Below are 23,122 nucleotides of genomic sequence, written 5' to 3' on the forward strand. Positions count from 1 at the left end.
TTGGTTTTCTTCCAGATGCTAGCTGCCCTGTAGGCTCAGTTCTGGCTGTGGCAGGGGTGGGTTATGGCAGAGAAGGAGACACTGGAGTGGCTTCAGATAAAAGTTCTAAAGCCATCTTTTGCATGCTCCCTCTTTTCTCCCACTGCTGTAGTTCTACTTGCTCTAATAACTGAGTGCACGAAGGCGTGCAATTTCTACTTCTTTCAATCCCCCTCACCCTTTTTTTTCTTTAGCATCCACAGGTTTTGAGGTTTTTTTTTTTTATTTTTAAAAGAAAGGAATAAGTTTGGCTTATTTACAAGACAATCACAATCTGATTGCAAATAAAGCTGCCTAGTGAAATAAATGGATTATTTTTTTTTTTTAATTGAAAGCTCATGTGAACCACAACTCAGAAACAAGCTTCAGAAAAGGACAAAAAGGTAATGAAAATCTTGTGACTAAACAAGGTTACTAGGATCTCCAGTGGTGGGTGTACAATTTAGGAGAACAATTGTTAACAATATGACAGCTATCTACTGCCAAGGTGCAAATGAAATACACTCAAAATCACAAAAGGACAGTGATATGTTATGTTACCCTGAGGTTTAATCACAGACCTTTTTTCTTTTTCATGAATTTGCAAGCTTAGTTTTAATTAAATGCCATTTTACTTTTAACTGGCCAGTTTATCTTTTTTCTTGCCGGTTTTGATTGTTTGTTTGTTTGTTTCTCTGCACAATTTGAACCAAAAACAGTGATTTGGGAGAGTTATGGGAAAAGTGGGTGGAAAAGCATGCTAAGAATTGGGTCATCTCGTTGAAATCAAATTCTCTTCTGTATTGTGTGGTGTGAAGAATGGAGGAAATGTGTCTCCTTGCTGTATCTGTCCCAACTCATTCCTTTCACGGGCCTCAGTGGGGGAATTCTGCAACGACGCACTTTGCAGTGTGGTTAAATAGAGTCTCCAGAGCACATTTCAGGGAAGAATTTCCCTCAAGGCAAAGGAGCCGAGGCTACCTTGTACCAGGATACACTGTTTCCTTAGGCGATCAGGGTCCTTTGTGGAATCCGCTACAGTACCTCAGTGGCAGGCATCTATTTGCCTTTGGGTAAATGGAACTACCAGAGCGCATCCTGTCCAGGCAGGATAGAACCGATCCCAAGCTCCCTGCTCCTGGGATCCACTGGAAGGGTCTTTCCTGGCCTTCTACTGCACTCAGAAGGAACCCAAGAAATTCACCATAATTTGAAGCCACCATATTAGAAAGTTCAGAATTTTACATCCATCCATTCCATTCATTCATTAAACAATTCTAAGGAGCTCTCTTACAGACTGTGCTTTGCCTAAACACAGTGTTAGGTGAGAAGAATAAAAGCTATTACATCCTGCCCTTTTTTTTTTTTCCTTCAGAGCTCCTACTATTTCTGGTATTTCCTTTGAATTAAAGTAGCTACTCAGAAAAAAAAAGTCTTCAACTGAAAAACAGCTACCAAAGGGTCATTTATTTGTTCTGTTCTCTTTTCTCTTATCTCCATGTAAAATATCATCTGACCCAGGCTTTTATGAATGAACATGATTAATTAATGCTAGGTCTCACAATGCCCTTCCCTCGAGTTTGATGTGCAGACCACAGGAAGCCATAACTTCCATGTACATGGAGGACAGATTCCATGTCTATTTCTGAATCTTAAAAGGCAGAGGTGCATCTTAGATTTTTTTTTATCCTATTTGCTTCGTCTTATATATAGAACCTAGAGCTATGGATAACTCAGGGAGTCACTTCACTTGGGACTAGAATCTCAAGAGAGAGAGAATTGATCTAGCTCTCTTGTCTGGTGCTCCTAACACACTGAAGTATCACCCTCACCATGACAAGCCACAGGGAGGGATCCGGATGAACCGTTAAGTCCTGTCCTCACTGACGTGTTGCTAACAAGTTCCCTGGAGATGTAGTAAGTTCTTGACCAGAGTATTGTACACACATAAATAAACAAAATGTTACTCCTCTTTGTTCTTCACACTAGGCAAACGTCAGCACATCTTGTTCTAATTGATAGGCTAGAATCATAGAAAAACCTCATCTTGTTTTTCCCTACTAGCTCTTTGGCAAAGATATATGGGTAAGATGGCATATTAGTCACGGTGCTAAATGGGAAAAGCCTGCTCATCATAGGGAACCCAGACCTAGGTGCCTTACAGATTCTGTTGTATTCAGAGAGAAAGAGAAAGAAAAAGATAGAAGCTCCTTTGCAGTAGTGAGATGGTACAAGACTCCCCAAACTTATAACTATTCCAACACTTAATTAGAGAGGTCACAGAATGTTCTAGTTTAGCAAAATTTAAAAGTAACATGGAAAAATCTATCAAGTGTTTTATAGAAAACTGAACGTACAGAAGTATAATTGAAACCAAGAAAGTGGATAACGGGATCATTCAGTAATAGATTTAATGGATTTGCAGCCCAGATTTCCACTTAATAATTCTGTGAATTTGGGCAAAGCACTAAACTTACTGAACGTCATATTCCTGATCTTTGGAATGAGTATAATATGTTCTATGCCTAATTATCTGGCAGTTTAACGAGATACCACAATGTTAGGCACATGGACAGCACTCAGCAATGTCAGTTTCTCTACTTCCCTCCCTTTATTGACGCACACTTTCCAGATTTCCACTTACCCTCTCTTCACTGCATTCATACACTACTGACAATATGTTTTATACAGCAGGACTGTCCAATTTAATAGTTTCAGAACTTGTTCTAAATGTGAGCCATAGAAAGAATAGGAATGTTGAATAATATATGTCATCTTTATGAAAGATGTATGGAATCCCCTGAAGAAGTTAAGAATACGCCTGTGGGTTGTGTGACCATAACTTAAGCCACGTTAAGACGGATAATTTGGTTATTTAAACATTTCTGGGAGCATAGTCAGTTATGAGCCAGATTCCAAACAAGGGGGCACAGACTCAAAGATGTATTGGATTTGATCACTGAACTTGAGGGCCCTTAGGTAGTAGAAGCAGAGAAATGGATAAACCTCCATAGCAGGTGCAGACCAGGCAAAGGAGGAGAGCTCACTTCTGCTGGAAGGTTTCACAGAGGAGCTGACACGTAGGCCAGATTTATAAAACTAAGCAGGCGAGTAACTTACATAAAAGGGATAGATTCCTCGAAAAAAATACAACTACTAAAACGGACACAGAGGAAGCAGAAACTGTAAGTAGCTCTGTATCTAGTAGCAATTCACTTCGTTTATGTAAAACTTCCCACAAAAAGAAAAGTTCAGGTCGCCCAATGGTATCATTGGTGATTTCTATCAAAGAGTCAAGCATGACATGACTCATAAGATCCTTTCAGAAAAGAGAAGAGGGAATCTTTTCCAACTGATTTTCAACAAACATAAGACAAATATATTACACAGCAATTATAAGCCAATGCCTGTAAGTACATAGATGCAAAAATTCTTACCAAAATTATAATAAAATCTAATATATTTCACAAATACATTATGACCAATTAGAGTTTATTTCAGGATTAGAAGTTCTGTTTTATATTTAAAAATAAATCAATGTAATTCACCATATCACTAGAGTAAATGGGAAAACATATTTTAGGACATGAAGAAAAATCATTTGGTAACATTTGACACCCACTCATGATTAAAAAAAGAAAATGTCTCACAGTATTAGAATTAGGAGGAGATTTTTCTCAATCTGATAAAAGTGTTTTATAAAGCACCTATTATTAACAGCATTACTTAATGGTAAACTATTAAACAATGTCCCCTCCAGAATGGAAATAGGTAATGACACCTGTTATTACCACTTCCATTCAACATTGTACTGAGCATCTTAGTCATTGTAATGAAGTAAAATAAACAAATAAGTAAAAGGCATAAACAGAAAAACAAGTAAAGCCGTCACTATGTCTAAGCAGCATCATGGATTATGTAAGCAGAAAATCCTAAAGGAACCTACCTAACAATGACAAGAAATAATAACTGCATTTAGAAAAATTAAAAGACACAAGATTAAAACATATCAATTGATATTTTTATATAATAGCAACAAATTGTTGGAAACGAAATAGAAAAAACTTCCACTTGTATCATCATAAAACAGTCCAAAATTTCCAAATATATGAGTATAGTATGTTGAATTGGGTTTCTAAGAGATATGTCTACCTGGAACTTAAGAATGTGACATTTTTTATGGGGGGGAAAAGGCCTTTGCAGGTAAGACTCTTGAAATGAGAATATCCTGGAATAGGATCAGCTCTAAATTCAATGCCTTAAAAGAGGCAAAACAGGAGAAGACACAGAAACACAGAAGGCGGAGGCCACGTAAACAAGGGAGGAGAGAGGCACAGATTGCGTGAGGATTGCTAGCAGGCAGGCAGAATTAGGAGAGAGGCACAGAATCGGTTCATTTCAGAGCCACCAGAAAGAACCAGCTCTGCCCACAGCTGGACTTGGAGACTTCGCTTTCTCTACTGTGAGAATAAGTTTCAGTGGTTGTAAGCTATCCTGGCTGTGGTGATTGTGATGGCTGTCCTAGAAAACTAATACAACGTGTGAGATCTTTACAGTGAAAAATGTCAAAATATTCCTGGGAGAGTTGGAAAAGACCTAAAGAAATACCGAGATGTATTAGGTTCATGGATTTCAAGACTCCAATATTATTAAGATGTCAATTCTCTACAAATTGAGTTATAAATCCAAAGCAATTCCAATCAAAATTTCAACATGCTTTTGCAGTCTTATGGAAATTGATTAGTTAATTCTAAAATGTATATGGAAGGACAAAGTTTTTATAATTCTTAAAATGATTTTAAAAGAATGAATTTTTAATACTACTATGTTTCAAGATTCACTAACAGGGTACAATAACAAACGTAGTATAGTATCAGAGAAAATGATAGGCAAATAAATCAATAGAACAGAACAGAGTCCAAAATAGGCCCACCCTTGTACCCATGTGGTCAATTAATTTTTTGACAAAAGTGCCAAGGCAGCTCAATGGAGGGAAAAGTTATTTTAACAAATGGTGTTATAGCAATCAGATGACTGTGCCGAAAAGAGGTGTATTGAGCCTTATCTCACAGCAAACACAAAAATTAACTCAGAGCAAATAAGGGACATTAGTGTAAAAGTTAAAACTCTAAATCTAGGAGAAACTTCACAGCATTGAAAGTAGGCAGGGATAACAAAGTTAAGACACAAACGCAAAGAACAGAAAAAGGAAAAAATTACTAAGTAGTTCTTGTTCAAAATTGAACTTTTGCTCCTTGAAAGTCACTATTAAGAAAATTAAAGCACCGCTAATTGAGAGAACATATCTGTAGAACCTGTAACAGGAGGAACTTATATCTGGCCTAACAACTAAGTAATAAGAAGACATAGAACCTAATTAAGAAGATTTAAACAAGCAATCCCCAAAAGAAGATACAAATGGTCAATAAAATGAATACATGAAAAGATGCTCAAAATCATTGGTCATCAGAGAAACAAAAAATCAAGTCACGATGAGATACAATTACACCCATTAGAATGGAAAGTTTTTTTAAAGTTGGCAATAAGTTTTTACAAGAATAAGAAATTAGAACTTATATTTGCACTTAGCGGGAATGTAAAATAATTGATTTTGGGCAACCTGCAGCTACTTATGAAGTTGTTTACTTCTAACATATGATCCAGTAATTCTTCTAGAGTTTATCAAACACAAATTTAAAATATCTGTGTACAGACTTGTACCCAAATGTTGATAGTTGCTTCATTCATCATATCAAAAATTTGATAACTCAAATGCTCACCAGCTGGTGAATAACAACTGGGATATATCCACTCTGTAAAGAAAAACTACTCAGGGATAAAAAAGAACAAATTACATATCTGAGAAAATTTCCAAATTTTTATATAAAATACACTTTAAGAAAAACTATGCATTGATTTAAAAAAATTTTTATATCAACATAAGTGTCTTTTAATTTTATTTTCCATGAAGTTTTGGATGTACCCTCAGACATGAAAAACGGGGGTGAGTTACACTGAATAAAATTCAGCTACATGAATTATTACAAAGAAGCCAGACATGAGCAGGTACATATTGTGTGATTCCCGTTCATATAAAAGTGTAGAAAATGCATACAACTTACAGAGACAAAAAATAGATCGAACTTTACCGAGGGCCCGCACAGAAGTCGGCAGGAACTGCAAAGGTGCTGAAGGAGGTAAGGATGCTGGTACTTTGACCACAGTGGATGTTCTATGGATGTAAGCCAAGGTGAAACTTATAAAACGCATTTTTAAATGGATGTGGTTTTCAGCATGTAAATTATGTCTCAGACATCCCGTGAGCTTTGTCATTTCTCCAAGTTCCACCAAATCTAGGTGAAGAATTCTTTCTGACATAGGGAAATCTGGTCACTTTTTAATTTTTAGCTTTAAACCAAATCCAGTGTATCTGCTGTTTTGCTGGAATATAGTCACACCTCTTTGACCTCTTTGTTTACTCTTTCTACAGATGACTTTTTCACTACACTAGCAGAGCTGAGTGTTGCCACACAGATCGATCATACAGCCTGGAAAGCCTAAAACAGTTACTCTGTGGTCCAACACAGATAAAGACTAGCAGAGCCTATTCCCGATAATGCAAAGTTAGATATGGACATTGGAATATTTCATTGATGTCAAATCAGGAAAGTGGGGAGAACCTGCTTACAAAAATGAGCACACTGGACTCAAAAGAAAAACATTAATGTTCAATAATATGAATCAATGACAAAAATGAGCAAAGAGGGTCAAATAGATTTATCTTTTAGATCCTCAAATCACTTTGTACTAATCAATCCTCTTACAGCCAGAAGCTTTAGGGAAAATGATTAAAGTGAAGCTAGTTCAGAGCTTCAACCAACAGTGGCTTACCAACTTCCACTTCCTTGGGCATAAAATGAATCAGCTAAATCTTTCTATTTGCAAGGCAAAATCTGGTTCCATACCTGGTTCTGGCTCCTGACTCAGCTTCCATTTAATGCAGACCTGAGAGGTAGCAGCTGATGGTTCAAGTGATTGAGTTCCTGCTGCCCAAACAGGAGACATGGATTAAGTTCTTGGCTCTTAGCATTGGCCCAGCCCTAGCCATTGCAGGTATTTGGGAAGTAAATCAATGGATGAGATTTCTCTCTCTTCCTCTCTGTGTGTGTCTGCCACTCAAATAAATTAAATAAATAAACAACTTTAAAATAATCTGCATCTCTTTTTTGTGGATAATTAATTATCAGTCTATGTTCAAGGTCAGATTTTCCTTAAATATAACGAGATGCTCTTGGTTAGAGGTGGAGAGAAGGTAATGACAGTTAGTGCAAATGGATTTGGATTTGAAAGAAATGGACAGGATTAGCCTTGAGTCTTGGCTCTGAATTATTGTGTGTGATATTGAGACAGCTGCATAATTTATCAAACCCATGGCTCCCCAATCTGTAAAACAGAAATAATAATTCCTCAACTATAGCATTTTGGAGAGCGTTAAATGAGGATTGTAAACAAAATCCAAAGCACAATGTAGCCACTCAGTAAGTGGTATGACTCCCCTTCCCCATCTCCACTGCACTGACAATTGTATTAGTTAAGATAGATTTTGCCTCAACATCCCAAGGTGATTTTCTTTTAGATTCCATCACCACCCTCCAAATATACAACTTCTTTTTTTTAAATATTGATTTATTTATTTGAAAGTCAGAGTTACACAGAGTGAGGAGAGGCAGAGATAGAGAGATGTCTTCCATTCGCTGGTTCACTCCCCAGATGGCCACAATGGCTGGAGCTGTGCCAATCCAAAGCCAGGAGCCAGGAGCTTCTTCCAGGCCTCTCACTCTGGGGTGGGGGCCCAAGGACTTGGGCCATCTTCTACTGCTTTCCAAGGCCACAGCAGAGAGCCGGATTGGAAGTGGAGCAGCCGGGACTCGAACCGGCACCCATATGGGATGCCGGCACTACAGGCGGTGGCTTTACCTGCTATACCACAGCGCCAGCCCCCCAAGGTGATACTGATTATCATTGCTTTCTAGAGAGTCTTTATAAGGTATTTATTTGTGAAGAAATATTCATTAATTTTTCTATTTGGCTTTAATTTGATTTTTACTTAGATAGATGATGTTTGTCTCTTTCAAGAGAGGTACAAGTATGTCATGCTTATATGTATTATGAAATACCTGCTGTATTTTCCTAATAACTCTATTTTTTACATACTAATTAGGCAAGCACTTGCAAAATTATTTTTTTTAAAAAAGATTTTATTTTATTTGTTTGAAAGACAGAGTTACAGAGAGAGGTAGAGAGAGAGCGAGAAAGGTCTTCCATCTCATGGTCCGCTCCCCAGATGGCCGCAACAGCCAGAGCTGTGCCAATCCGAAGCCAGGAGTCAGGAGTTTCTTCTGGATCTCCCATGAAGGTGCAGAGGCCCAAGGACTCGAGCCATCTTCCTCTGCTTTCCCAGGCCAGAGCGGAGAGCTGGATGGGAAGAGGAGCAGTAGGGACCAGAACCGGCACCCATATGGGATGCTGGAGCTCAGGTCAGGGCTTTAACCCACTGCGTTACAGCACAAGCCCTGCAAAATTACTTTTAAAGTCTTTGTTTAGGGACCAGCACTGTGGCATAGTGGGTAAAGCTGCTGCCTGCAGTGCTGGCATCCCATATAGGTGCCGGTTTGAGTCCCAGCGGCTCCCTTCCGATCCAGCTCTCTGTTAATATGCCTGGGAAAGCAGTAGAAGATGGTCCAAGTCCTTGACCCCTGCACCTGCATGGGAGACCCGGAAGAAGCTCCTGTCTCCTGGCTTTGGATCGGCCCAGCTCAACCATTGCGGCCATTTGGGGAGTGAACCAGCCTCTCTGTAACCTCGCCTTTCAAATAAATAAATAAATATTTAAAGAAATAAATAAAAGTTTTTGTTTGAAAAATATCTGCTTAGAAAGCATTTGCAGGAAAAAAAAAGCACTTGCTTCTTATTGTTTTATCAAGGTCCTTTTTAGAATTAAATTCTCCCATCTTTCTTAAAACCGTTTCACAAAGATAAGCAAAAGGCTTTTAGAATACTGCAACTAATTGTATAATTTTATGGAAGAATTTATGCAATAACATTAAGTTCATTTTAGCATGCCACTTAACAGGGATCAACTATGAGACAATCAGTGCTTCTCTGTTCTTGTCATTGATGGGTGGGATTCATCCTGGGACTCTGTGTAGCTCTGAGAGTGCTGAGCCCACCTGTACCAGCAAATGGCATAAACCAGGCAGAGAGGGCACTTTCTATCCTCAGGACCGATTTTCAGTTTTGCTTGTTAGCATATCCTCACTTATCACCTGCCTTTAGAATCTGGGACCTTATTTATTTGCTTGGACTTGTCCTTTTCTTGTACATTAGCCCTCTGCATTTAAATTCTTAAAAAAATTAATTGATGCATAAAAGTTAGACTTAAAGTTAATGGAAAATGGAATTAAAAGTATGAGTTCATTATGGTGCAAAAAAGAAAATACATATTATGAAAAAAAGTAGACATGTATTTCATTTTCTTGGCACCAAAATAAACTCATTCTTTTTTTTTTTTTTTTTTTTTTTATTTTTTTTTTTTTTTTTTTTTTTTTAAACTTTTATTTAATGCATATAATTTTCCAAAGTACGACTTATGGATTACAATGGCTTCCCCCCCATACCGTCCCTCCCACCCACAACCCTCCCCTTTCCCACTCCCTCTCCCCTTCCATTCACATCATGATTCATTTTCGATTATCTTAATATACAGAAGATCAGCTTAGTATACATTAAGTATGGATTTCAACAGTTTGCTCCCACACAGAAACATAAAGTGAAAAATAATAGATGATTTTTTTAAATGATGATGAAATCAGAGCAGACCTATTGTCATGTTTAATCCCAGTGAGAGTCAAGTTGGGAATTGATAATTTCTTTTTTTTTTTTTTTTCTTTTTTCTTTTTTTTTTTTTTTTTTTTACAGAGGATCAGTTTAGTATGCATTAAGTAAGGATTTCAACAGTTTGCACCCCCATAGAAACACAAAGTGAAATATATTGTTTGAGTACTCGTTATAGCATTAAATCTCAATGTACAGCACATTAAGGATAGAGATCCTATATGAGGAGTAAGTGCACAGTGACTCCTGTTGTTGACTTTACCAATTGACACTCCTGTCTATGGCATCAGTAATCTCCCTATGCTCCAGTCATGAGTTTCCAAGGCTATGGAAGCCCTCTGAGTTCTCCGACTCTTATCTTGTTTAGACAAGGTCATAGTCAAAGTGGAGGTTCTCTCCTCCCTTCAGAGAAAGGTACCTCCTTCTTTGATGACCTGTTCTTTCCACTGGGATCTCACTCGCAGAGATCTTTTGCCAGAGTGTCTTGGCTTTCCATGCCTGAAATACTCTCATGAGCTTTTCAGCCAGCTCCGAATGCCTTTAGGGCTGATTCTGAGGCCAGAGTGCTATTTAGGACATCTGCCATTCTATGAGTCTGCTGAGTATCTCACTTCCCATGTTGGATCACTCTCCCCTTTATTTACTCCATCGGTTAGCGTTAGCAGGTACTAGACTTGTCTATGTGTTCCCTTTGACTCCCAGTCCCTTCACCATGACCAACTGTGAACTGAAACTGATCACCTGGAACAGTGAGATGGCATTGGTACATGCCACCTCGATGGGATTGAATTGGAATCCCCTGGTATGCTTCCAACTCCACCACTTGGGGCAAGTCAGCCTGAGCATGTCCCAAATAAACTCATTCTTTTAATTCCATTTTTACATGAACTGTTTGAAGGATTCTTGTATTTATAAGGTATCATATGGTGTTTGATATGTATATACACAGGCCAATGTTCACGGTATCTCTACAAACATATATCTTTTTTTGTGGTGAAACATTCAAGCTTCTTTCTTGTAGCTTTTTTGAAATATATAGTATAGTACCATTACCTGTAGCCACCCTGATACCCAACAGGACACCAGGACTTATTTCTTCCATCTAACTGCAATCTGTTACTGATGACTAAGCATTCCCCCATCCTTGAACCTAAGTCTACAGCCACCAAACCATTCCTTGCTTAATTGAACTTCCAGGCTTGTTCCTTCCAGAGTCTTGGCCTCTTGCTATCCACAGCCCAGCATGACATTGAGCCATTGGTCCACCTCGATTCCAGCTTCATCATGTCTAAAATATAACTCCTGTTCTCTCAAGGTGCTCTGCACAGCTGTACCAGAGATAAATTAAGGGAGACACAAACACTATTCTAGTTTGCAAGCAGAACAGAGCAACCTATTTTGACACTATTAAAGATCATCTAGATGATTTTAATCAACCCATTTCTATATAATTTTAAAATAGCCAGTCTAGAAGCTATCTAAATCTTAAACATTTCCTTTAAAATAGTATATGGCAAGAAGGAAGATTATTCCACAGGTGTACACCCAGCAGAACCTAAGAAGAGGAAATAAAGAAGAGAATGCTCCACCTCATCTGGCACATGAAAGTCTCCCTGGATACTACTGGGGACTCACTAACATGGAGACGTTTAACACAAAACCTGAAGCGCTAAGCCAGTCATGACACTCCTTAATGCTTCAACAGTAACAGACAGTGGTGATCTCCAAGGAGACTCCTTCTCTTTTCTGTCTCTACCCAAAGGTCATGTGTCTCAGGGCCAGTGGTGCGGCATAGCAGGTAAAACTGCCACCTGCAGTGTCGGCATCACATATGGGCGCCAGTTAGAGTCCTGGCTGCTCAACTTGCAATCCAACTCTCTGCCAAGTCCTGGGAAAGCAGTAGAAGATGGCCCACATCCTTGGGCCCCTGCACCCGTATGGGAGACCCAGAAGAAGCTCCTGGCTCCTGGCTTCAGATCAGCACAGCTCTGACCAATGCAACCAATTGGGGAGTGAACCAATGGATGGAAGACCTCTCTCTCTGCCTCTCCTTCTCTCTGTGTGTAACTCTGACTTTCAAATAAATAAATAAATCTTTTTTTAAAAAAAAAAAGGGACACATGCCTAGGTTTTTCTTGGTGTTTGGCTTTCTAGAGGTTCCTTCTGTAACTCACTGATAGCACCTTTCAGAAGCCCTGAAAATGCCAGCATTCATTCCCAGGCAGTAGAATGAAAACCGCTTTCCTCTGGTGCAAGAAAATGGCCTCCAATCAAAGGATATGTGTGTGTGTGTTTGTGTATGCGTGTATGTGTGCATGTATGTATGTGTGTATGTGTAGGTGTGTATGTGTGTGCATGTGTGTATGCGTGTATGGGTGTGTATGTGTATGTGTGTGTGCGTGTGTGTGTGTGTGTGTGTGTGTGTGTGTTGGAGAGGGCACTCCAGACTGCAGCAGAATATCTTTATTTTGTCAAGTTGATTACAAAAGTCTATCATTTCTCCACTTCCCAGGTTCTAACTTGGGCCCTGACAAGCTATAATGTAACTGCAGCAATATGCTCTCCCTTAAGTAGAGATCGGTGTTTCTTCAACCTCAGCTTCCTATCCCCCAGCCTGGAATGAAGAATGGAGCAAATCAAATACTTTTTAAATATTCAAAGTAGCAATCTGGATGCATCTACAACATAGTGATGCCTTTCTCTTTACAGCTGTACTCAGATTGCATGTTGACTCATGTCCCTTACAATTTATGACAATTTCGGTTAACTTTTTTCCCACATCTGAAAATGTTTTAGAGTCACAAACTGCAAGGGAAGCGAGGGCAGTCAGCAGGCACACACAAGAAGAGCATAAAGAGGGCGTGATGGTAGCTGAGGACTGAAAGGACCAAAAAAGCAAAAAGCAGAGAAAGACGTCTGAGCGCATGGAATTCACCAGTGCCTGTTCGTGACAATGACCCTTGCCATCAAGTGAGCTAGGGTGCTGAAAATCGTTAAAGTGACTGAAAAAGCACAAGTTGTTGTAAAGCCTAGATTAGTAAGCTTTTGTTCTTATAAAAATTTACTTATATTGGAGCTTTTGTCCCTTGCTAAAATGGGATAGCTGAGGCATTGCTAATGTAATTGGAGAGGGGCTCATTTGAGCATTTTCATTTGGCCATTGTACATGACTTCATCTCTTGCTCTTGCGTGTAGGGTCTATATGCTCAGACAGCAGAGGTCCCTGTGACTTTTGCCACTGTGTACATACTCTGCATAAGCACAATCAGGTGCTTAATGAGTGTCTGGTGATGACAACGATCAAGAGCTTAATAACAGGGTCTTCTGAGAAGGCTGATTAATGGGGCTTCAAGTTAATATCTTTCATTCTCTCTTTGTACTCATTTTGTATGTGTGTGTGGCAGGGGGTAGCAGCACTATAAATTGAGTATCCATTGAAAGAGAAACACAGAAAGGCTGTTCTATTACAAGTAGGTAGATAGTTTTCTCAGACTATTTGCTGATGTTTAAATGGCTAGCTGAGATTTTATTCCTATGACATTTTCCATGGTTTGACCATATTTTATCTTAGCCAGTCGCCATTTCCAAGATTTCCATAACCACACTTAGCATTTGCAACCTCTGAAATGGATCTGCTAAGTGAAGTGACCCTTGGTTTAATCATAGATATTTATCACTTTTGCAATAATCTGCCTATGCACCAGAAGTTTTCCTCTACTGTGATCCTACCATGTTGCCATGCCACAAAAGAGGCAAGTTCAGTTTTCATTGGAATATGACATCCCACAGAATCCCTTCTCTATGCCAGTGGACTTTTCAGTAGCAGAGTCTCATGTTTGAGTTACTCTTTATCTCTCTTCATCATCAAAAAAGCATAAAAATAATAAAACTAACCTGGCCCTAAACAGGATCTACTTAGCAATTCCCTTGTTTCCATTCACCACACCACCATTCTTCCGGATGTAAAATGTAAGGGTTATCTCTGATTTGTCCCTCTTCCTCCATCCCCAAATCCATTTTTGGTTATGAAGTCCCATTGCTCTTCCGTGCAACATGTGTCTTTCAGCTGCCCCCTCCTCTCTCTTCCCTTTTCACTGCTGTCTTCGTCTAAGTTCTTCACTTCCTCACCTCTTGGATAACTTCAGCAGCTTCCTTACTAGCCTCCTTCTCTCCAGTTACTTCCCCACTAGAGCCGATCTGAAATTCCAGGAGCAGAGTACTCTGACCCAAACGTTGCCTTTCCTTTGTCATGCCCTAACCCCAACTCTTCATGGACAACTTATCTCGGACTACTGTATACTTCTGAGACCACAAGGGAGAGGAAACTCTGCATATAGTAAAACCTGGGACTCTGTCATTGGCAGTAATGACCCTCCTGGGTGTGGCATGCTGTGACCGTTTGTAACCTGATTTGAAGCTGCTGGCCAACGCGCCACCTTGGGCTCTAGTTGGGTCAGCCTCATCCCCGTCAGAGAGCTCACCCCACTGCTCTTGCCTCACATGTTCCCCAAAACAGGGAAGCTGAATGAAAGAACAGGCAGGATCTTTTTATATTGTGAAATCACCAGACTTACGCAGCTTACCCAACGGCTCTGTTCATCACCCCCTGTCTTGTTTATTTTAGTAAAGCCTTAGATGAACATAGATTAATGTTTTTTTTTAAATCAAATCTGCAGATATCGGAAGTGGAGGAAAATAAAAGCTATGTCAGATGAGAAGCTCAAAGTTCAGAGAGAACTCTGAAACGAGGTCAAGATGGAGACAGAAATAAAAAAGTTTGAACACTACGCTCAAAACTTCAACTGAACTGAAATGAGAGAGACTCAGTATAATTATTATTCTAAAAAATTCCTGGGTAGGAGGTCAAGATGAGGGTGAGGGAGCATGAATTATTTATAAGGAAAATACAAAGACAACAGTTTTCTTTCTAAAATAGTCACGGCCTATAGACTGTATTAACAGAATTGCATAGTCTCAATCAAGGGAGGGGCTAGCTACATGGTATCCATTGGCTCAACAGCCCAAGAATATTTTCACTTTTGGTTGTCGTAAGATTTGACAAATAAATGCATAAAGAATCATGAAGGATCTGGAAATCACATACAGTATTGGGTCTATTCATGCTTAACTTGAAAGGGGGAATATTAAAAAAGGACGCAATGTATGTATTTTTTTTCATTTTCGTTTCTCTTTATATACAGAAGATCAGTTTAGCATACATTAAGTAAAGATTTCAACAGTTTGCTCCCACACAGAAACATAAAGTGAAAAATACTGTTTGAGTACTAGTTATAGCATTAAATCTCAATGTACAGCACACTAAGGACAGAGATCCTACATGAGGAGTAAGTGCACAGTGACTCCTGTTGTTGACTTAACAAATTGACACTCTTGTTTATGGCTTCAGTAATCATCCTAGGCTCTTGTCATGAGCTGCCAAGGCTATGGAAGCCCCCTGAGTTCACTGACTCTGATCATATTTAGACAAGGCCATGGTCAAAGTGGAAGTTCTCTCCTCCCTTCAGAGAAAGGTACCTCCTTCTTTGATGACCCGTTCTTTCCACTGGGATCTCACTCGCGGAGATCTTTCATGTAGGTTTTGTTTTTTTTGTTGTTGTTGTTGTTGTTGTTGTTTTTGGGTTTTTTTTTTTTTCCAGAGTGTCTTGGCTTTCCATGCCTGAAATACTCTCATGGGCTTTTCAGCCAGATCCGCATGCCTTAAGGGCTGATTCTGAGGCCAGAGTGCTGTTTAGGACATCTGCCATTCTATGGGTCTGCTGTATATCTCACTTCCCATGTTGGATCATTCTCTCCCTTTTTTATTCTATCAGCTAGTATTTGCAGACACTATTCTTGTTTATGTGATCCCTTTGGTTCTTAGTCCTATCATTATGATCAATTGTGATCACTGGGACTAGTGAGATGGCATTGCTACATGCCACCTCGATGGGATTGAATTGGAATCCCCTGCAATGTATGTATTTTTAAGGACTATTCTTAATAAAAGGCTTTCAGTGGTTGACGAAGGAAAAGCCAGACCCTAGGTGAAAGTTTGGTGGAGGTAAATTTGAGCTCAGTTAAAAAAGCTATTTGCTATCTTTAAGAGACATAAAGCAGTAGAATCAGATGTCTGGAGGAGTTAACTTCTTATAACTAGAAGTATTGAAGTATGAGGTTTTTTTTTACTGCATTCCTAAAGTGAATAAAGTCAGACTAAACAATCTGAAGGTTACCTCCCTTCCTTCTCTAAGGTGTGGTCTTATTCTACTACTCTAGCAATATTCTCCCCTCTTCCATCTCTATGCAGCATTCATCATATTTGGTCTCCATTGATAGACATTTCTGTCTTTCTATTTGAAGACAGATATGTTCTTCATCCATACATTCCTGGTTTCTACTATAACCTTAGATGAGCTAAGATACTTAATATATCTTATTCAGTTAGACGAATTATGAAATCTTTCCAAGGAAAAATCCCAACTACCCTTCAAAATCCAACATAAATTTCTATTTCCAGCTGGTGTTGTGGCTCAACTGGCTAATCCTCCGCCTGCAGTGCTGGCACCCAGGATTCTAGTCCCGGTTGGGGCACTGGGTAATAGTCCTGGTCGCTCCTCTTCCAGTCCAGTTCTCTGCTGTGGCCCAGGAAGGCAGTGGAGGATGGCCCAAGTGCTTGGGGCCTGTACCCGCATGGGAGACCAGTAGGAAGCACCTGGCTCCTGGCTTCGGATTGGAGCAGCACTGGCCATAGTGGCCATTTGGGTGGTGAACCAATGGAAGGAAGACCTTTCTCTGTCTCTCTCTCACTGTCTAACTCTGTCAAAAAAAAAAAAATTCTACTTTCCTCAAAAAGCCATACCTGATCACCTGTATAGTTTGTATAAATTTTACCATGCAATTGGCCACAAAAAAATTCCATGTTTTTCTTGTATAATGCTTAATACATGTCATTCCTAACTCTCCAACTAGACTTTCACTTCTTGGTGAACAAAAGAAAACCATTTAAAAATATGCCAATCACTTATCCCCATGTTCAGCGCAGAACTGATCAGTGATCATGCGCTTTTGAATTGATTGAAAATTAATCTTCTAGAAAAATTTAGAATTAAAAAATTATCTCTCACTTATTAATTAGAAAGAGAAAGAAAACTAGTAACTTCATAGTGGAGCAACATGGCAGACATCACCTTAAGAAGTGATCCAAATTTGCTTCACCCTTAATTGACATCATTGACCCTGCTATACAGACTAGAAAGGGATATCAGCCCTTTCCTGGTGTTCAGGCCAAAAAGGGAGAACCTCAACCCCCTCATGAGGAAACGCCAGACAAACGAAAACTGAGAGACAGGCGACAAAAATCTGATGATAAGGAAGGCAAAGAAACGGAGACGCTCACACATTGAAAGACACAGTGGGAGGGGCTGGCACTGCGGCCCAGAGCACTAAGCCACCATCTGCAGGGCTGGCATCCTGTATGGGTGCCAGTTTGTGTCCCAGCTGCTCCACTTCCTGCCCAGCTCCCTGCTAATGTGCCTGGGAAAGCAGTGGAAGATGGCCCCAGTTACTTGGGTCCCTGCACCCACGTAGGAGACTCAGAAGAAGCTCCTGGCTCCTAGCTCCTGGCTCCTGGCTCCTGGCTCCTGGCTCCTAGCTCCTGGCTCCTAGCTCCTGGATCCTGGCTCCTGGCCCCTGGCTCCTGGTTCCTGGCTTTGGCCTGGCCTATCTCTGGCCATTGTGAGAATGAACTAACAGATAGAAGATATCTCTCTCTCTTTCTCTCTCTCTGCAGCTCTTTCAAATAAATAAAATAAATATTTTTTAAAAAGAGAGAGACTGTGGGAATATGACTGTAAATGCAATGTGGGATGGTGGATTGGCTTCTAGACCACCAAAACAATATGAATGGAAAAAGCTGAGAAATTTTAATAAGTTATTAGTTACTAATAACATAGTTATTAGTAGTATAATAATGTTAATATTCTGGTTTTGATCACTTTACCATGGTTATAAAGATTAACATTAGGACTAGCTGGGTGAAGGTTTTATGAGAACCTTGCTGTTTTTGTACCTTGTAAGTCTAAAAAGAATTCAAAATAAAAAATAGCCATATTTGATTTCCAATTTGAATGGGGATCCAAACAAGAGAGCAACTGTCTCTCATGAAAATAAACAATACACTCGATTCTCATTACTCACAGTAGTTAGGTTCTATGTGGTAGCATCAGTACCCAATTGATGAATATTCAGAATAGCATCTAGGGAAATATAAGGTTAGTTTCCTGAAAGCTTCCAGTCAGGTTTCTGTCAACTAATCAGTACATAACCTTCTGGGGCCAGCACTGTGGTACAGTGGGTTAAAGCCCCAGCCTGCAGTGCCGGCACCCTATATGGGCACTGGTTCAAGTCCCGGTTGCTCCACTTCCAATCTGGCTCTCTGTTATGGAGTGGAAGATGGCCCAAGTCCTTGGGCCCCTGCACCCCGGTGGGAGACCCAGAAGAAGCCCCTGGCTCCTGGCTTCAGATCAGCCCAGCTCCGGTCATTGCGGCCATTTGGGGAATGAACCAGAGGATGGAAGATCTCTCTCTCTCTCTCTCTCTCTCTCTGTTTCTCTCTCTCTGCCTCTCTGTAATTCTGCCTTTCAAATAAATAAATAAATATTTTAAAAAATACATAACCTTCTTTTATGTACATTTCTTTTTAAAGACATCTTATTTAATGTGTACTATTGATTCCTTGTCATGGGTCTCCCAGCCCACAGCTCTATCAGTCATGCGTAAATGCAGTTTATCTATGACATGAACTTTTTTTTTAAGATTATTTTATTTGAAAGGTAGAGTTACAGTGGTGGAGAGAGAGAGAGGCAGGGAGTGGGTTTCCTTCATTGGTTCACTCCCAAAATGCCTGCAAACGCCAGAGCTGGTCTGATCCAAAGCCAGGAGCCTGGAGCTTCCTCCAGGTCTCCCACACTGGCACAGGGACCCAAGGACTTGGACCATCTGCTGCTGCTTTCCCAGGCCATAGCAAGAAGACAGCTGGATCAGAAGTGGAGCAGCTGCCGGGACTCGAACTGATGCCCATATGGGATGCTGGCGCTGCAGGCAGCAACTTTACTCGATAAGCCATAGCACCAGCCCCCCCCCCCCCATGTATCTTTTTCATCAGGCACATCACAAGCCTTCTTACACATAGGACCACTAGATAGTACTTAAGTATTACATTTGAGGACAGTTTTAAATGGCACAAAAATCAACCAAAAAGAAAAAAAAAAAAAAACACCAAAAAATGGCATCAGGTGAAGAAATTTTTTTGCTACTTTGCACACACGCACAAATGGCTCCAAAAGTCCTGAAGTATTCATATTAAGATTAAAAATAGATTTGTTGATTGAGAAAACTGAAAAACATAGAACCCATGAATGAAGCCTGTATCTCACCAAATGTCCAATGATTGTGAATTTATAGGCTCTTGCCTTTAACGAAAAAGCACAATATTTGCATTTGAAATAAGGTGAATTCTTGAAAAATTAGTAAACAAGAATTCTTCTATTATCAGCAGAAAGGGTCTTCTTTGCCAAGACCTGTCCAATTGTAGCATCACAATTTTCCTGGAGATGGAGGTCCATCAGGGGGATTCATTTCTGCACTTACACTCAGCAGGGGAGTGTTCTCCATGCAGTTCTATCCCAGCACACGGCCCTCTCCATCCTGGCTACACTGAGAACTTTCCAGCACCTAGCCTCCATCATGCTAATCTGTTCATCTCCTTCCATAACAGGCATCCATGCAGGTGGGTGCAACTGGCTGTATCTGTATGGCAAACTGTTTGACCCTCTGGAAATCCTTATTTTTTTTAAAGATTTATTTTATATATTTGCAAGGCAGAATGACAGAGAGAGAAGGAGAAACACAGAAAGAAATAGATCTTTCATCTGCTGATTCCTTCTTCCAAATGGTTGCAACAGCCTGGGCTTGGCCAGGCCAAAGCCAGGAGCCAGGAACTCCATCCAGGCCTCCCACATGGGTGGCAGGGGCCCAAGGACTTGGGTCATCCATCATTCGCTGCCTTTTCCAGGTGTGTTAGCAGGCAGCTTCATGAGAAGCAGAGCAGTCAGGATTGAACCAGCTCCACAACATAGGGTGCCAGCCCCGTGAGCCCCAGCTCAACCTGCTGGGCCACTATGCTGGCCCCAGGAAATCTCTGGTTAATTCCCACACAGCCTACCACGCACTTCTGTAATTACCTAGAAACTTCAAAATTCCTATTGATCTCTCCAGTCAGTCTTTGAGTTGTACTTAAACTTTATCTCTATTTAGGAACAATGGTGAAGTCCATTGCAATGCAGCTATCACTAATACCACAGGATTTATTATCTTCTGACCTTTTCCATCTACATTTTCCAAACTGTGCTCTTGAGCAACCATTGTTTGCTTCCATTGCTGGTCTGCCAGCTATTTCTGCAAAAATTCACAAAACCATCCTGTTTAAATTCAGTCAACCTACTTAATCAGCCTTCAATAAGTCTTTCCCGTTCTTAAGCTTAACCATCTACTGTTGAAATCCGATTGTACAGACAAGATCTGCCAAATAGTCCCATCTCTCTACACACACAGCTGGCAGCCCAGTATAGATAAACACATAGATTGCCTGAGTCTACAGCAAAAAGTTCTTAACTAGTCCCCCCACATCCTGTCCCGTCCACTTTATAAACTAATTAATCATCTAATGTGGACAGTTAATCAACCTGCACACGCCCTAGTTAGTTGGCAAGATTCCAAATACCTTTATACAGTGTTCAAGCTCTTCATGAATTGATTTCAGATTATTTGTAAACCATTTCTTTTCTAGTTAAACAATTTAAAAACTATGGTTAAGCCCAAGTGGGCTATTTGTATTCTTATATATGTCCTACGTCTCTGGAATCAAGTCTCGTCTTTTTTAAAAAACAGTTTTATTTTATTTTTAAACATTTATTTATTTGAAAGGGAGAGAGGAAAAGAGACAGAGATGGAGAGAGAGAGAGAATTTTCTGTTCACTGGTTCACTCCCCAAATAGTAAACATCATTCAGAGCTGGACCCAGCTGGAGCTAGGAACTAGGAACTCCACTGAGGTCACCCCCATGGGTAGCAGGGCCCGAGCTGTCATCTTCCATTGCTTTCCCAGGTGCATTAGCAGGGAGCTGGATGGAAAGTTGAGCAGCTGGAACTTGAACCATTGCTCCGATCAGGGATTGGATCAGGATCCCAAGTGGCAGCTTAATCCACTGCCCCTCTTGTTCCCTCTTATCAGGAATACTTTGTCCCTTGTCCCCTGCCAGTCTCTGTCCATCAAAATCATACCCATTGTTCAAACTCTGTTCAACACATCAGCCCCTTCTGATTCCACAATTACAAATGCCCTCTTTCTTAGATCACCATAGCACATTGGAATTGTAGTTAATACACTCATATTCATGAAGTAATTATTTTACCTCACCAATACACTTCAAAATCTTTGAGGGAAAGACATATCATAGCTCACTCGTGTTTCTTAGCACCTCACATAAATGCTCACTCAAGAACTATTTACTAACTGAATGAATGCTATGTATGTAAATAATACACATTGTATGTATGTGCATATGCATATAACCTATGTAGGAGAAGCTTAAACAAGATAGAACACATGGTCAATGAACCATTTTATTGGTTGATTAAAACTGGAAATAGATATAAAAAAGTAGTAAATTCATAATTATTTGGTAAAGCAAAATGCAATAGACTGGAAAAACCTGTAAATGGTTAATTAGTGTAGTAGTGTTAACCCTTTAAGCAGAGTTACTCTGCAATCTTCCCAGGTAGAGATATTTATATACTTTATACCTGGGATTTCAAAATAAAAAGAAAACATAAACATATATTCAATGAATTCTTAAATTGAATACACATTGCCAGATCCAGTTAATACTATAGTGTTGTATCACCTAATTTGATGAGCCTTTTCATTTTAAGTTAAAAAAAAGTAAATAGTTACTCCATGTCCCATTCATGCAGTGATTACTGATGAAATAAATCATGGTCATTACCAGCACTATCACTGTTGTTATAAAATGCATTGCTTAGTGCAAAAAAAAAAAAAAAACTTCAAAAACTATACTGAGAAATGTAGCTCAGTAGGAAGCTACAACAACTGTGGAAGCTTAGTAACATCAAAGCAAAGCCATTTATCATCTTCACGGCCATGAGGGTTTTATTTAGATTCAGTGAACAACGGAAAAACAGATACAGCAAGACCTGGTCACAGAACCAGGGGCTTTTCTTCCCCAATGAGTTTGTCTTGTTTCAGGGAAATTTTAAAAAATTAGTCAAGTAATGTAAAGAATTCGCTCTGTAGTGATAAACCTTAAGCTATTTCTCTTGGGGGCACTTTCTACACAATCGTTGTTAAATGGACCCTCTAATTTCTGGCAACTCTCCACATTCTAATGTAACTTTTCAAAAAGCCAATCTTTAATTGTATCTCTCTCTCTTTTTTTTTTTTTTTTTTTTTTTTTGGACAGGCAGAGTGGACAGTGAGAGAGAGAGACAGAGAGAAAGGTCTTCCTTTGCCATTGGTTCACCCTCCAATGGCCGCCGTGGCCAGCGCGCTGTGGCCGGCGCACCACGCTGATCTGAAGGCAGGAGCCAGGTACTTATCCTGGTCTCCCATGGGGTGCAGGGCCCAAGCACTTGGGTCATCCTCCACTGCACTCCCTGGCCACAGCAGAGAGCTGGCCTGGAAGAGGGGCAACCGGGACAGAATCTGGCGCCCCGACCAGGACTAGAACCCGGTGTACTGGAGCCGCAAGGCAGAGGATTAGCCTAGTGAGCCGCGGCGCCGGCCCATATCTCATATTTATTTGGTTGTTGAACGTATTTCAGATTTGGTCTTGTGCACTGAAACAAAAACAGAATAAAAGATGAACATTCTGTAGGTTCCACAAAAAAACTATACAGGACTTTAGAATATGAGTGTTATTCAAGCTTACATTTCCCGATCACGGGCCTGTCAAAAATTGTTTAGTAGCGGCCAGCATTGTGGCACAGTTCAAATGCCAACTGCCATACAGGCATCTCACATCAGAGCATCAGTTCAAATCCCAGCTGCTCCACTTCTGATCCAGCTCCCTGCTGATGCACCTGGGAAAGCAGAGGAATATTCCCCACATGACTGGGCCCCTGCCACCCATGTG

The sequence above is a fragment of the Oryctolagus cuniculus genome, chromosome 1, assembly GCF_051225735.1.
Source record: "Oryctolagus cuniculus isolate XC-2025 breed Fujian yellow rabbit chromosome 1, ASM5122573v1, whole genome shotgun sequence".
Classification (NCBI taxonomy): Eukaryota; Metazoa; Chordata; class Mammalia; order Lagomorpha; family Leporidae; genus Oryctolagus; species Oryctolagus cuniculus.